This window comes from Callospermophilus lateralis, unplaced genomic scaffold, assembly GCF_048772815.1.
Source record: "Callospermophilus lateralis isolate mCalLat2 unplaced genomic scaffold, mCalLat2.hap1 Scaffold_63, whole genome shotgun sequence".
Lineage (NCBI taxonomy): Eukaryota > Metazoa > Chordata > Mammalia > Rodentia > Sciuridae > Callospermophilus > Callospermophilus lateralis.
The window spans coordinates 2,439,556-2,453,266 of NW_027514713.1; positions in this window are offsets into that span (position 1 = coordinate 2,439,556).

Genomic DNA, 13,711 nt, shown 5'->3' on the forward strand with positions numbered 1-13,711 from the left:
AATATATAAAGAAAAATTTTAATTGTAATAACCAAAGTGGAATACATGAGAGGAACAGACAACATGAGCGAGTGTGCATGCATGTGCACACACACAAACACACACACACACACACACACACACACACACATTTAAAAATACCCGTTAAACATATAAAAAGATACTCAACTTTATTTTTAATAAAAAACATAAATTAAAGCTACTGTTGGTGAGTCTTAGGGGAAATAGGTACTTATTAATCACTGGTGGAAATAGAAAAATGGTACAGTTCCTTTGGAGGGAAATTGAGCATTCTCTAAGAATATATAAGTACATATTTTTTCCTTAGCAATCCCATTCCTGAGAATTTACTCTGAAGATGCACCCGCAAAATACAGGAAAAAGAGGGGGAAACACTTGCATATATACCAGATTCTCTGTTGAAGTGTTTTTTATAATGATAAAAAGTTAGAAATAATGTAACTGCCATATGAAGATTGACTGAATAAACTATGATACACAGGATGCTGTAGAAAATAATTCAGAAAATCTCCACGAACCAATGAGTGATTTTTCAAAATATATTATTAGCAGAATTTATCAAGGTAGTTCACATTAGCAGATTAAGGGGAAAGATTTCATAATGTTGTCAACAATGCAGGAAAAGTTCTCAGTTAAGTTTGAAATACAGCCTTGATTTTAAACAATTCTTGGCAAAGAACAGAAAAACATCCTTAACTTGATAAAACATGGCTACATGACATTTACAGCCCAAAATCATTTAATGATGAATTTGAACAAAACAAGAGTGTCTATTACTTCTTTTCATCAGAATTGTTTTGGAAGCCCTAGCTACTGCACTAGGATAAGAAAAATGAAATATAAAAGGGGGGATGTTCTTTATTTGCATATTTATGAATATATAGAGAATATGCAAAAAAACCTATTCATAACTCATTAATAAGATAATGCGGTTTCTGGATATAAAATCTGTACAGACAAATCAATTCTATCTCAAACAAGTAATAGTTGCTTAGAAAATGAACTATTATAATATTTATTGTAGTATTAAATAATATCAAGGACCTTATTATAAATTCAACAAAATAAATATAAGAATTTTATGTAGAAAATAAACCTTTGTTGAGAGAAAGAAAAGAATATCAAAAGGAAAAGGAAACTGGAGTAATCTTGAAATTAGGGAAAAAGATGGAAGAGTGACTTAATAATTGTTATGGTTGGTGAGATGTTTAATTGTACGTTCTCTTTTACTTTTTTCATTTCTCTTGATTGAATTGTTTATGAGAATGCATTTTATAAAAACAGTGAAGTCATTATTCTTTTTTTCATTTGTTCATAATAGTTATTCTTGACATTAGATTCATTTGGACTAATTATAAATGCATGGAATATAATTTGCTCCAATTCAGTCCCTTCACCCTCCCCATCCTCCCTCTCACTGTTCCCTTTGATCCACTTTACTGATCTATTTATTTACATTTTTAAGAATTAGTATCTTATAGATATTCAAAATGATGAGTTTCATTATAGTATATTCACATATGTGCATTGGAAAGTTAGTTTGGGTTCATTCCACAGTTTTTCCCTACCCATTCCCCATTCCCTTCTTTTTCTTTTATTGATTTTATTTTTTTAAATACACGACAATGGAGTGTATTACAATTCTTATTACACATATAGAGCACAATTTTTTATATCTTTGTATAAAGCATATTCATGCCAATTCACGTTATACATGTACTTGGTTTTTTTTTGCATTACAATTCTTATTACACATATATACCACAATTTTTCATATCTCTGTTTGTATATATAGTAGGTTGACAGCCAATTTGTGTCTTCAGACATGTACTTTGGATAATGATGTCCATCACCTTCATTCCACATTCATTAGGAGGCTAATCCCCTGCCTCCTCCCTTTCCCTCACTCCCCTCTTCCCTATCTAGAATCCATCTATTCATCCCATGTTCCTCCTCCCTACCCTATTATGAGTGAGCCTCCTTATATCAGAGAAAACATTTGGCATTTGTTTTTTGGGGATTGGCTAACTTCACTTAGCATTATCTTCTCCGATGCCATCCATTTACCTGCAAATGCCATGATTTTATTCTCTTTTTAAAAAGTTCATTGTGTATATATGCCACATTTTTAAAAATCCATTCATCCACTGAAGGGCATGTGGGTTGGCTCCACAGTTTAGCTATTGTGAATTGTGCTGCTATAAACATTGATGTGGCTGTGTCCCTGTAGTATGTTGTTTTTAAGTCCTTTGAGTATAGTCCAAGGAGAGCAATAGCTCAGTCAAATGGTGGTTCCATTCCCAGATTTCCAAAGAATCTCCATACTGCTTTCCAGATTGGCTACACCAATTTGCAGTCCCACCAGCAACGTATGAGTATGCCATTTTCCCCACATCCTTGCCAACACTTATTGTTGTTTGTCTTCATAATAGCTGCCATTCTGATTAGAGTTGTATCTTAGTTTTGATTTACATTTCTCTGATTGCTAGAGATGTTGAAAATTTTTTCATATATTTGTTGATTGATTGTATATCCTCTTCTGAGAAGTGTTTGTTCAAGTCCTTGGCCCATTTTTTGATTGGGTTACTTGTTTTTTCACTGCTTAGCTTTTTGAGTTCTTTATATACCCTAGAGATTAGTGCTCTATCTGATGTGTGAGGGGTAAAGATTTTCTCCCAGGATGTAGGCTCTCTGTTCACCTCACAGATTGTTTCTTTTGCTGAGAAAAAACTTTTTAGTTTGAATCCATCCCATTTATTGATTCCTGGTTTTAATTCTTGTGCCATAGGAGTCTTATTAAGGAAGTTGGGGCCTAACCCATATGATGAAGATTAGGGCCTACCTTTTTCTTCTGTTAGACACAGAGTCTCTGGCTTAATTCCTAGGTCCTTGATCCATTTTAAGTTTTGTGCATGGTGAGAGTTATGAGTTTAATTTTATTTTGTTGCATATGGATTTCCAGTTTTCCCAGCACCATTTGTTGAAAATGCTATCTTTTTTCCAGTGCATGTTTTTGGCACCTTTGTCTAAAATAAGATGATTGTAATTTTGTGGGTTAGTCTCTGTGTCCTCAATTCTGTAACATTGTTCTACCAGTCTGTTTTAGTGCCAATACCATGCTGTTTTTGTTACTATTGCTCTGTAGTATAGTTTAAGGTCTCATATAGCCATACTCCCTGCTTCACTCTTCTTGCTAAGGATTTCTTTAGCTATTCTTGGTCTCTTATTTTTCCAGATGAATTTCTTGATTGCTTTTTCTATTTTTATGAGGAATGCCATTGAGATTTTGATTGGGATTGCATTAAATCTATATAGTGCTTTTGGTAGTATGGTCATTTTGATAATATTAATTCTGCCTATCCCAAGAGCAAGGTAGATCTTTCCAGAAATAGTAAATGAATTTGGCAAAGGAGCAGGATATAAATCAACACCCATAAATCAAAGGCATTTCTGTATATCAGTGACAAAGCCTCTGAGAAGGAAATGAGGAAAACTGCCCCATTTACAGTAACCTCAAAAAAAAAAAATAAGATACTTGACAATCAACGAAAGAAGTCAAAGATCTATACAATGAAAACTACAAAACCCTAAACAGAGAAATCAAAGAAGATCTTAGAAGATGGAAAGATCTACACATTCCCTTCTTAAAAGGAGAAAGGGAGGAGGAGGGAGGGAGAGGGGGAAGGTGGGCAGGGTCAGATCAGAATATGATAGCCCAAAGGGTGGGGTTTTGGCCTGCTGAGAACTTCTAACTGAAGGAGATTGGAATCCCGAAAGCAACCTCAGAAGCAAAGCTTCTGCCCTCCTCCTGCCCTCCTGTCCTTCACCCTTCTCTCCCAAAGCCTTCTCTCATAAAACCTAGAAAGCTCTCTCTCTCTCTCTCTCTCTCTCTCTCTCTCTCTCTCTCTCTCTCTCCTCTACCCTCCCTGCTATTCCCTTCCTGTCCCCTTACCCTCCCTTCCCCCCTCCCTTAAAAACCCTCATTCCAGACAGGTCTCTCTCTCTCTCCTCTACCCTCCCTGCTATTCCCTTCCTGTCCCCTTACCCTCCCTTCCCCCCTCCCTTAAAAACCCTCATTCCAGACAGGACCTGCCTTAGGTCCAGAAGGAAAGAAGGCTATACAGAGAGGCCAAGAAGAATCTGACCAGACAGGGCTTGTTAGGACCCTGGCAGCCTTTTACCATTAGCTCACACCCCCTTTCCAGTCATTTCTACATGGCCATCCATTCTTCATGGAACATAAACATAAAAACAGGAGTTTTCCCTGGATCTGTAGGTCTTTATTTCTGAAGGCTTTTAGGTCAAATAAACTTCTATTAAATAAATGTTATGATTTTTAATATGTAAAGATATATACTAGTTCATAAATTAGAAGAAGTAATTTATAAAGATAGACTCTTTCTGAAACTCATCTGAATTTTTATTGCAGTTCCTGGACCTTTTATACAGCTATAGAATTAAGATACTGTATTAGTGATAAGAGGATAAACAGTTCGGTAAGACAGAAAACTCAGAAAGTGATTGCCACATGATTTATGATTGAGGTGGGACTGCAGATCAGTGGTGGAAAATGTCAGTCTTTTTAATAAGTAGTGCTAAGACAATTGAGTATTTATGTGAAATTGAATGAAATTAAAGCTCCTACTATACACCATAGACAATAATTCTGTGTGACATATAGAACATATAGAATTAAGTGTGAATGGCAAAACAATAAAATGCTTTCAAGATAATACCTTTATGATTTTGGAGTGGGGTAAGTTTTCTTAAATATAACATAAAAAGCACTGATTGTAAAGGAAGATATTAAGAAATTTGATATTACTAGCAGTAAGTATTTATCATAATCAGAAGAAACCATGGCAGACAAAAGTCATTCTTAACATTCAAAACTAATACTTGGTGTTAGAATTTAGCAACCCTTGCTATCTTTTGGAAGAGTGAATTGGATAGGGTGTGGGGAAGGACACTCCCAGGAGCCTGATCATATCTTTCCTAGATCTGATGCTAGTTATACAGGTGTATTCACTTTGTGAAAGTTCAGCAAACTGTGCTAACAATTTGTACATTTTAAAATGTATATGCTCTACTTCAACAAAAAGTCTTTATAAAAGAAAACTACTAAGAAGCTATTTGTAAGACATTTGTCTAGCAAAAAAATAGAGACCTCCTACAGCTCAATAAGATAGACATCTCAATAAAAAATCGAGCAAAATATTTGAACACACTTCAGAAAAGAGGAAATCATTTATTTGACTTATTCAAAAAGGTGCTCAACCTTATTAATCTTCAGAGGAATGCAAATTAAAATGATTGATCTCTTTATACCAAAATTGGCTAACATGAAGAATCTGAGAAAACAGTACCTAATGAGGAAGTGGAGCAATGGGAACACTACTGCACTTGGGCTAGGAATAAAAATTGGCACAACCACCTTGGGAAATGGATTGTTGTTACATAGTAGGTATGGAGGTAACATGCCAGGTGACTTAGTGATTCCTCTGTTTCAGAAATGGGTGCTTATGGGCACCAGAAGATGTTCAGAAGAGTATTTATAATAGCCTTGTTAACTATATCCAAACAGTTGAAGTAATTCAAATATCTATCAACACAAGAATTTGTACATAAACTGTAGCATATTTATACAGCCATGTACTACATAATAGAATGAACTTTTCTGCAGAAAAATTCATATATAATATACATACACGTGAATATGTATGTATATAAATATAAATGTATACATATTCACATTTTTCATAAAATTTCAGAGGTGTTTCTTAGCTCTCTGAAGTTCATCCCAGATGTCCAGGTATAAGCCCCTCTTGGAAAAGTACCCTCATTTGTCAATCAAAGAAGATGCATAAAAGGTATTATGTATATATTTAATGCTATCAGCCTGAGCTCATTTAGGTTTGTTAATGCAACAGTGGAAAGCAGCCTCCAGGCCTTCCCATTCTTGCATTTGTCTGTATTGTCTTCATATTTGTTTAAATTAGAAAGTAATACATTTTTAACAGCATTGTTGAGGTATAATTTGTATATCATAACATTTCCCTTCTGTAAGAATAAAATTCATTGATTTTTGACACCTCTATAGAGTTTTGCATCTGTCATCACTATACAAGTTCAGAACATTCCCATCACCTCCCAAAATTTCCTCAAGCCACATTTGCCATCAATCAAATGTGTATTTTCAAATATAGTGTGTTGATTGCTTCATTTATTTCAAATAACTCATCATTAAAAGTAGCATAACACATTGATGAATAGAAACTTGAAAAACATTAACCAAAATCTTTTGTTAAATGTATTTTGAGGTTCTGTATGCATACTTGATTAAAATCAGATTATTTGCATCTGTTCTCTATTGGTAGTTTCGAAAAAGGGAACATACTGAACAGTTGATTTCTTCCTTCATATGTTCTTGGTGGGTGAATGTTGTCATGTTGTTCTGGGTGGGTTTTTAGTTTTAAAAATTTTAGTTGGTTTTGGGGAAAATGTTCAGTTATACAAATGGCCCTTTTATATGGCAGTCTGTATAGTACTAATTTCTGAGAATAAATCATACAAAATAGAATGAAGAATAGAAGTTAGACTATATAGTTAAATTAAAACATAAATATCAAATTGTAAATTATTCTTTATTAGGAGTAACTAAAGGAAAGAATGTATTGATCAACTCTGATATTAAATGTCTCAGAGTTTAGAACAGAATAACAAGTATTTTAAAAGCTTTTCTTGTCTTTGTTCTACCACTTCATATTAAGATGCTGAGTATAATATAGAAGTACATATGGAATATAAATATTATGTGAGCATATTATACTATTATGTATAATTGGGCTTCCTCAAGTGATGTTTTTAACAAACTTTTATTATACATACTATACACTATTATTATAGAAATTATTATTTCTGCTTAAAGGTGATTGTATGGTTGGGAAATGCAGATATATTATGTGTAAAATTAAATATTTTTCTAAAAAAGTATAAATCAGATGTTCATGAATTTGGGAAATAAAAATACATAATGCCTAGCTAGTTCTTAAGAGGTAGGCTATATCTTCTGTTTGTCAAAGTATTTACTCTGAATTATTGGTGGAGCTAACTTTTATTGAGGTTTCTCTGTTGCCAGGTACTTTATTACCAAGGTTGCCATCAGAACCGGGAATGACATTACTCACTATCAGGATTGAGAAAATTGGTCTGAAAGATGCTGGCAGTGCATTGATCCCTATATTACAGTTAGTGTAAAGGGTAAATAACTGGCAAATTGCATTATGCTTTTTCTCATATGGGACAAAGTTTTTGACAGGGGATGGTCTTGTATATGTGACAACTTACTTTAATGCATTCTATAATGAGGCAAAATCCTAGAAGAGATCATAACAGAACATAGTTCTGAAAGACTTACAAAATATATTTCCTACTTGCTTTTGAGTTTGTATAGATTTTTGCTCTTCAGATTCCAGCTAATGTGCGGACTAAACATACACATTGTCCTTAACAGCAGCTACAGCCTTCAGGATGTAGATTAACAATAGCACTTCTCACCTTCCATGGGTGTGTAGTTTTCTACACAAAGCCCCATGTCCTGTTTTCCCATCTCTCCTGCTTCAGCCCCTCTTCTTCCTGTGCTACTGAGGTATCTACATAGGTGAGTCCTACAGAGGCAGATGAAAATCAGGGGACAGGGAAGTAGGGTGCGTCCATAACATCCATGCCCTGAAAGCAATCCCGTGGGATGATGATGTGATTAAGGAATAAATTATACCATTTTACAGAAATAACTATAATTAGTACAAATGGCTTATTTTAATCTGTAGTTTTGCACCAAAGGAACAGATCGGTGCTGAAATTAAATGGAGGAACTTTTATCAATTGCAGAAATAAAGTCAGATCCATGGGTTAATTAGTGCTAATTAAAAGAAAAATATGACCACAAAGAAAAAGATTTATTTAAAGGACATAATCCACAGCACTAATACTGGTACACTTTTAAATTCCGATGTTACCACTTATCAAATATATAGTATACTGGAAAATATTTACATTGTTTGATAGACCATTTGTAAAACTGCATACTCATTCAGAAAGTATACTTAAAACACAAAAATATTTAATGATGTTGTAAATGTTAAGTTACCTTTGCATATGTTAAACTGAAATATTTTTATGTAAATATTTTTTAACTATTAAATGTACTAAATTGTTTTTGAGCTTTTTGAGACACATAAATGAATAACACATAAACACTGAGGAGTTATTAAATGAGTCCATGTTGAATTTCATTAAACTGAGATTTTAAAACCCAGAAAATTAAAACTATATATAACGTACCATCTGGTTGTTGTAAATTCAGGGTATGTTGTAAACAGTATAACCAGAATTTAGATAATATATATGAAAAATTATTCATTAACAAAAGGGTTTTTGTTGGCTGTTCTCATCCATTTTTGGTTCTTAACAGGGAAATTATGATAAGGTTAGGTTTAAAGGCTTTTCTAAATAAGCCATATACTTGATCAAAGTTAGAAATTGGTGGCAGAGCTCCATTGTGGCAAATTATATACTCCAGATTTTTTTTTTTTTTTTTTTTTTGCATAGAAAAATATAGTGGGCTATTCCCTAAGGAAAACATGTTTGTTCTTTTTACCACTTCACTATGAAGATCAAGTTTTGTCCACTTGGCCATGTAAAGGCTTCCTTGTCCCCTTCATGAGATCTCCTATCCAGTCTATATTCATTTCTCTCCACATACCCCATGAACTTCAACAACTCTCACATACTTGCTCACACCAAATAGGAATCTCTTAGCCTGAGAATCTCCTCTCAGCTCTTTCCATGCCTCTTTAGGAACTGTAACCTTTGCAGTTTCTAGATTTTCTGTCTGTATATGTGAATGCTCATAAGCAGAAACTTGTTTCTCCAGATCTGAATGGCATAGATTTAACTCCTGTGCAAGATACTCCTGTGGCTTCAAGAAGATAAGATACATATGTTCATTTTAATGTGGACATTGAGCTCCAGAAGCATATTGAAAAATTAACCAAAGGTTTGTAATTATCAGTTACTGACTTCTTAAGGACTTCTTAAGGACAGTACTTATCTGGGTTTGTGTTGATAGTGTACTTAAAACAAGATCTTATTTCACATAGTTATGAATATTGACTTAAAGTCAAATCAACAATTTTTTTTAAATATGAGAATTAGCAGTTGCATTATCTAGTTGTGTAATAATGTGGTTAAATATTATTTGACAGGGAAGTATTTCTCATAGTACAGAGTTAAGGAAGCAGGTTCTCTAATAATTACCTTAAGTCCTTTTAAGAACCTAATGATTACTTTCTAACAGTTAAGGAATTATTTTTTTTCTTTCAATAAGATGCATTGGGTAAAAAGATACTATAACTGGCAGTTAGTTTGTAAGAATATGGAAAGGACAATCTGGGCATGGTGGTTTCAGGAGGGAGAGAAATAAAATATCAAAGGAACTCTTTTAAATTTCTATTGTAATATAGGTGCTTATTGAAACCATTTCTATAGGTACTGCTGATACTTAAGTAACTTCTGTTTTTCTTGTGGTATTTAATATTTTATATTCTTTGGTAGTTAATGATTCTACCTGTGTACATAACTTACATTCTTGCTATACAATTTTGTTGTACTTTGTAGAATTAAATGATATGGAGAAATGTCACTCAGACATGGTAGAAGAGCTTGGAGTGACAGCCACAGTGAGTTATCAACAGTTGTGTCATCAGACTGTTTGACACATGTTACTTTGTAAAATCATAGGCTTCTGGTGACACATAAGAAATGTGTGGTCTCTGGCTTATGTGGTTTGTTTTAATTCCTTAGGTGCAGCTATCTTCTTTGAATTCAAACACTACAAGCCTAAAAAAAGGTTTACCAGCACCAAGTGTTTTGCTTTCATGGAGATGGATGCGATTAAACCTGGGCCAATTGTAATAGAACTGTAAGTGACATACATATAGGATTCATACTGTACTAATGGTTACTAGTTCATGTTTCTTCTTAGTCCCTCTTATCTAGAATGTAACATTGGAGTAAATCAATCATCAAAGTATTTTAAACAATCATCTTTCTATTGTGGTTACAAATACAAGAAACCCACTGACTTTAAAAGAAAGAAATTGCAGTTATTGAGCAAGAAACCACTTTATCTTCATCTACATCAAACTTTGCACAAGGAATGATTCTGACATGAGTAATGTGGAATTTCTGTGAATTATACCACTCAGTAGAAACCACCATAGTTCTGGGTAGCATATTCATCCTTCAGGAGGCAGGAAGTGAGCCGTACCTATAGGCCAGTGAGTCCATTGCAAAGCTGTACCACAGAACTAAAGTCCAGCACCTCATTGTTATGACTCCTTTGGATACAAGGTTTATTGTAGATTTTGAAACATGTTTTTACTTTTCTATTAATTGTGCAATTAATAGTCTTTTTCCTAATTTACCACTGTTCCTACCCTGCTTCCTGGAACAATACTGCTGTAGTAGGTATGCTCATCTTCAAACTTTAAAATACAGCAATAAGAATGTGCTAGAGTTTACACATTTGCTCACTTTTGCTCCAATATGGTCTTTTGATTTGAATTAACTTCAAACTTTTGAATTGAATTGGGTAGGATAGTACCAGATTGCTTTGAAAGGAAATTGGATCAGTTATGGTCTATCTCATAGGCTGTTCCTTAGAGCTGGCCTAAATTCACCCTTATCTGATAGTTCTACTTAGAAATAATGTGCCTTGACCAGATCAATATCTTATAGGGGAGTGCCCCCCAGATTGTAGCTGTGATTTTTTTCCAGATGACCAGATTGTTTTTCTGAAAGTAAGCATATTTTTAGTCATGTTGATTAGTTGTTCTACATCACATTGCTATTGTTTCTAGGGTTAACATTAATGATTCTAGGGTTAACATTAAAACCATCTCTCTCAGAATAATTACAAATTTTTGGGTGGGTTTAAATCATGTCATCTAAATATAATTGAGTCAGATGCTAATGTGATACTGCAGGAACAACTGCTGTTTTTCTGACAACTGATTGTGAAACCTTAAAACCTGCATACCTTGTCTTTATAAAGTGATGAGTATGCAAAATCTGGAAAGATATTCTATTTTTTTTAAATATAGGTAGATACAACTGCCATTTATTTCCTATTTAGATATATTGACATTCATATGAAAATATGCAGGTCATTAGCCTATTGTAATTTCACCATTTACATTACTTTTAACTTAATGATGAGACATAAATAAATCTTTCATAGTACACAAGGTGGATATTTGATACACAGAACATAAAGTTTTGTGAGGAGCTTTTTTGTGGGTTACATGTAGAACCCATGTATTTTAATATTCACTATTTTAAATGAACAATGCATGAAGGGAATGCAATACTTGGCCTATTTTTAAACTAGTGTAAACCCTAATAATACCATCTGTTTGCTTTTTAAAACGAATAACAGTTATTTTAGCCCTTGCACTTCAAGACATCTAGTCTTTTTCAGTTGTCTGTTAGGTTAATTTTGTTTACTAGATGAATGTTAATAAAACTATGAGGCTGAAAGAATTCTCAACCAAATTTAGTCTTTTCTTTCATCTGGATTGGGTTAATTTCACAAGTGCAAAAATAGTTCAGTTTACAGTAGTTCTAGGAAATGAAGAATTTGCCTTAATAAAATGTTCACTCAACTGAAACTCTGAGTAGTCAAAATTTCCAGACTGTAAACTTCTCAAGAGAAGGGCCTCATCCTCTCCATGTCATGCTTTCCAAGGTGCTTGGCAGCAATCTGTACCCTGTGGAGTACTCAGTACCTTTTTGTTTGATGTTACTGATGTTGAAGTTGCTCCCTTAAAATCTACTATTAAAATGTAGCAAAACTGATACATTGTTCTTTCTGTTTTTTCATAGACTATAAAACATGTATATCAAAGTGATAATTTAAAAAAAAACAAATTTTTTTTTGGTTGTAGATCTACACAGTACCTTTATATTTATATGTGGTGCTGAGGATCAAACCCAGTGCCTCACAGGCAACCCCAGCCCCTCAAAGTGATAATTTATATGAAGAAACATTTAGCATCCTTCACATAAGAATGCTTTTTTTTTTTAACCTCTATTTATTTATGTGATGCTGAGGATTAAACCCAGGACCTTGCCTGTGCTAGGCAAGTACTCTACCACTGAGCCACAACCCCAGCTGCCACCAAAGAATGGGGTTATATGAAAAAAAAAGAGGATGCTTTGTATGAATGTCTTTCATCAGCATTAAACAAACTTAAATTGAACATTGTCATTAGCTTAGCTTTAATTCAGACCTGAATGACCAAACCTCCCCCGCCAAAAAAGGTGGTTTTATCTTGAAGCAATTAACACAAAACAATCTGTATCTCACAAATTAGTTGTTTAAATTTACTTTCTAGTGTGGGAGGGGATGAGTCACTGGACAATAATTACAACTATAGCAGTAATACTTTCAGGTTGAAACACTACTGCTTCACAAATGAAATGATTTTAGTAACTAAACTCAAACACAATTTGCTGGAGAGGACTTCTGAAACTTTTGAGATACAAAAGTATAATTGAATCAAGGGACAGGATTCTCTCACAACCGGTATATGGGCAGGTACCTTGGGCTTTGCTATAGAAGTGGTACAATCAGATGGATGTAAGGAGAGGCAACTATGGGTGGGTTCAGAACTGCTCAGATAAACTACGTAGAACGCGTTATAGCTTACTAATAGAATAAATACAAAAAAGGCTTTAGAGGAAAAACTACTGTTGCTGTGAATAAAAAAAAAAAATCTGCCTTTCCTTGAAAATCTATCTTTCTAGCTGACATCACCTTTATTTAAATGCTATTTTAAAATTAGAAGTTATAGTAACTTCAGCATTGCCTTGTGTCCTGTAGAGGTTGAAAGATACATTCAAATTGGTGTTTGTGACTTAAATTTTATTTTACATGGCTAAAAATGGCATAAGGTATTATATGGTTTTCCTCTTACACACAGCTGCTGCTTCTGATATTAAATGGAGGCTATGTAGATTGAATTCTTCCTAACGGACTCAAATTCTTTTTGATTCTGAGTCATCTTCAGTAGTTTAGAGATTTTGTTTCACAGAGATTTTGTTTCACACTGAAGCTTTTGCCCCTATTTTGAGAATACTTAGGGGACATAAAAAGAACAATGATATGTTCTAGGTTCCAACAATCCTATTACTTTCTAGAACTTTAAAGAATGGAAGAATATGGTCTAGCAGTAAACAAAAGTACCAGGCTTTTATAATTTTATTTAAATCTTAAACCTCTTAAAATGTACTGTTAAAATTGCTGTAATTAAAATTACAGCTCTGGAGAGCTAGTTCTTAGGAACATTGTTTTAAAGACAGTAGTTACAGATTCAGGATTTGCTTTAATTGATTTTTAAATAAAATATATTTGAGTATCTGTTAAAAAAAAAGAATTTAATTCAGCCCATAGTTGCTGATTAAAGACATTATAAGCCTTAGAGTTTCATTCATTCTTTCTCAGAGGATTATACTTTTCTAATTTTTTTATCATATTCCTTGAAAATCAGTGGCAAGGTATGGGAAAGAGAAGAGTGTGTGTGTACATTTTTTTTAAAGAAATTTCCTTATTATTTTTTTTAAATTA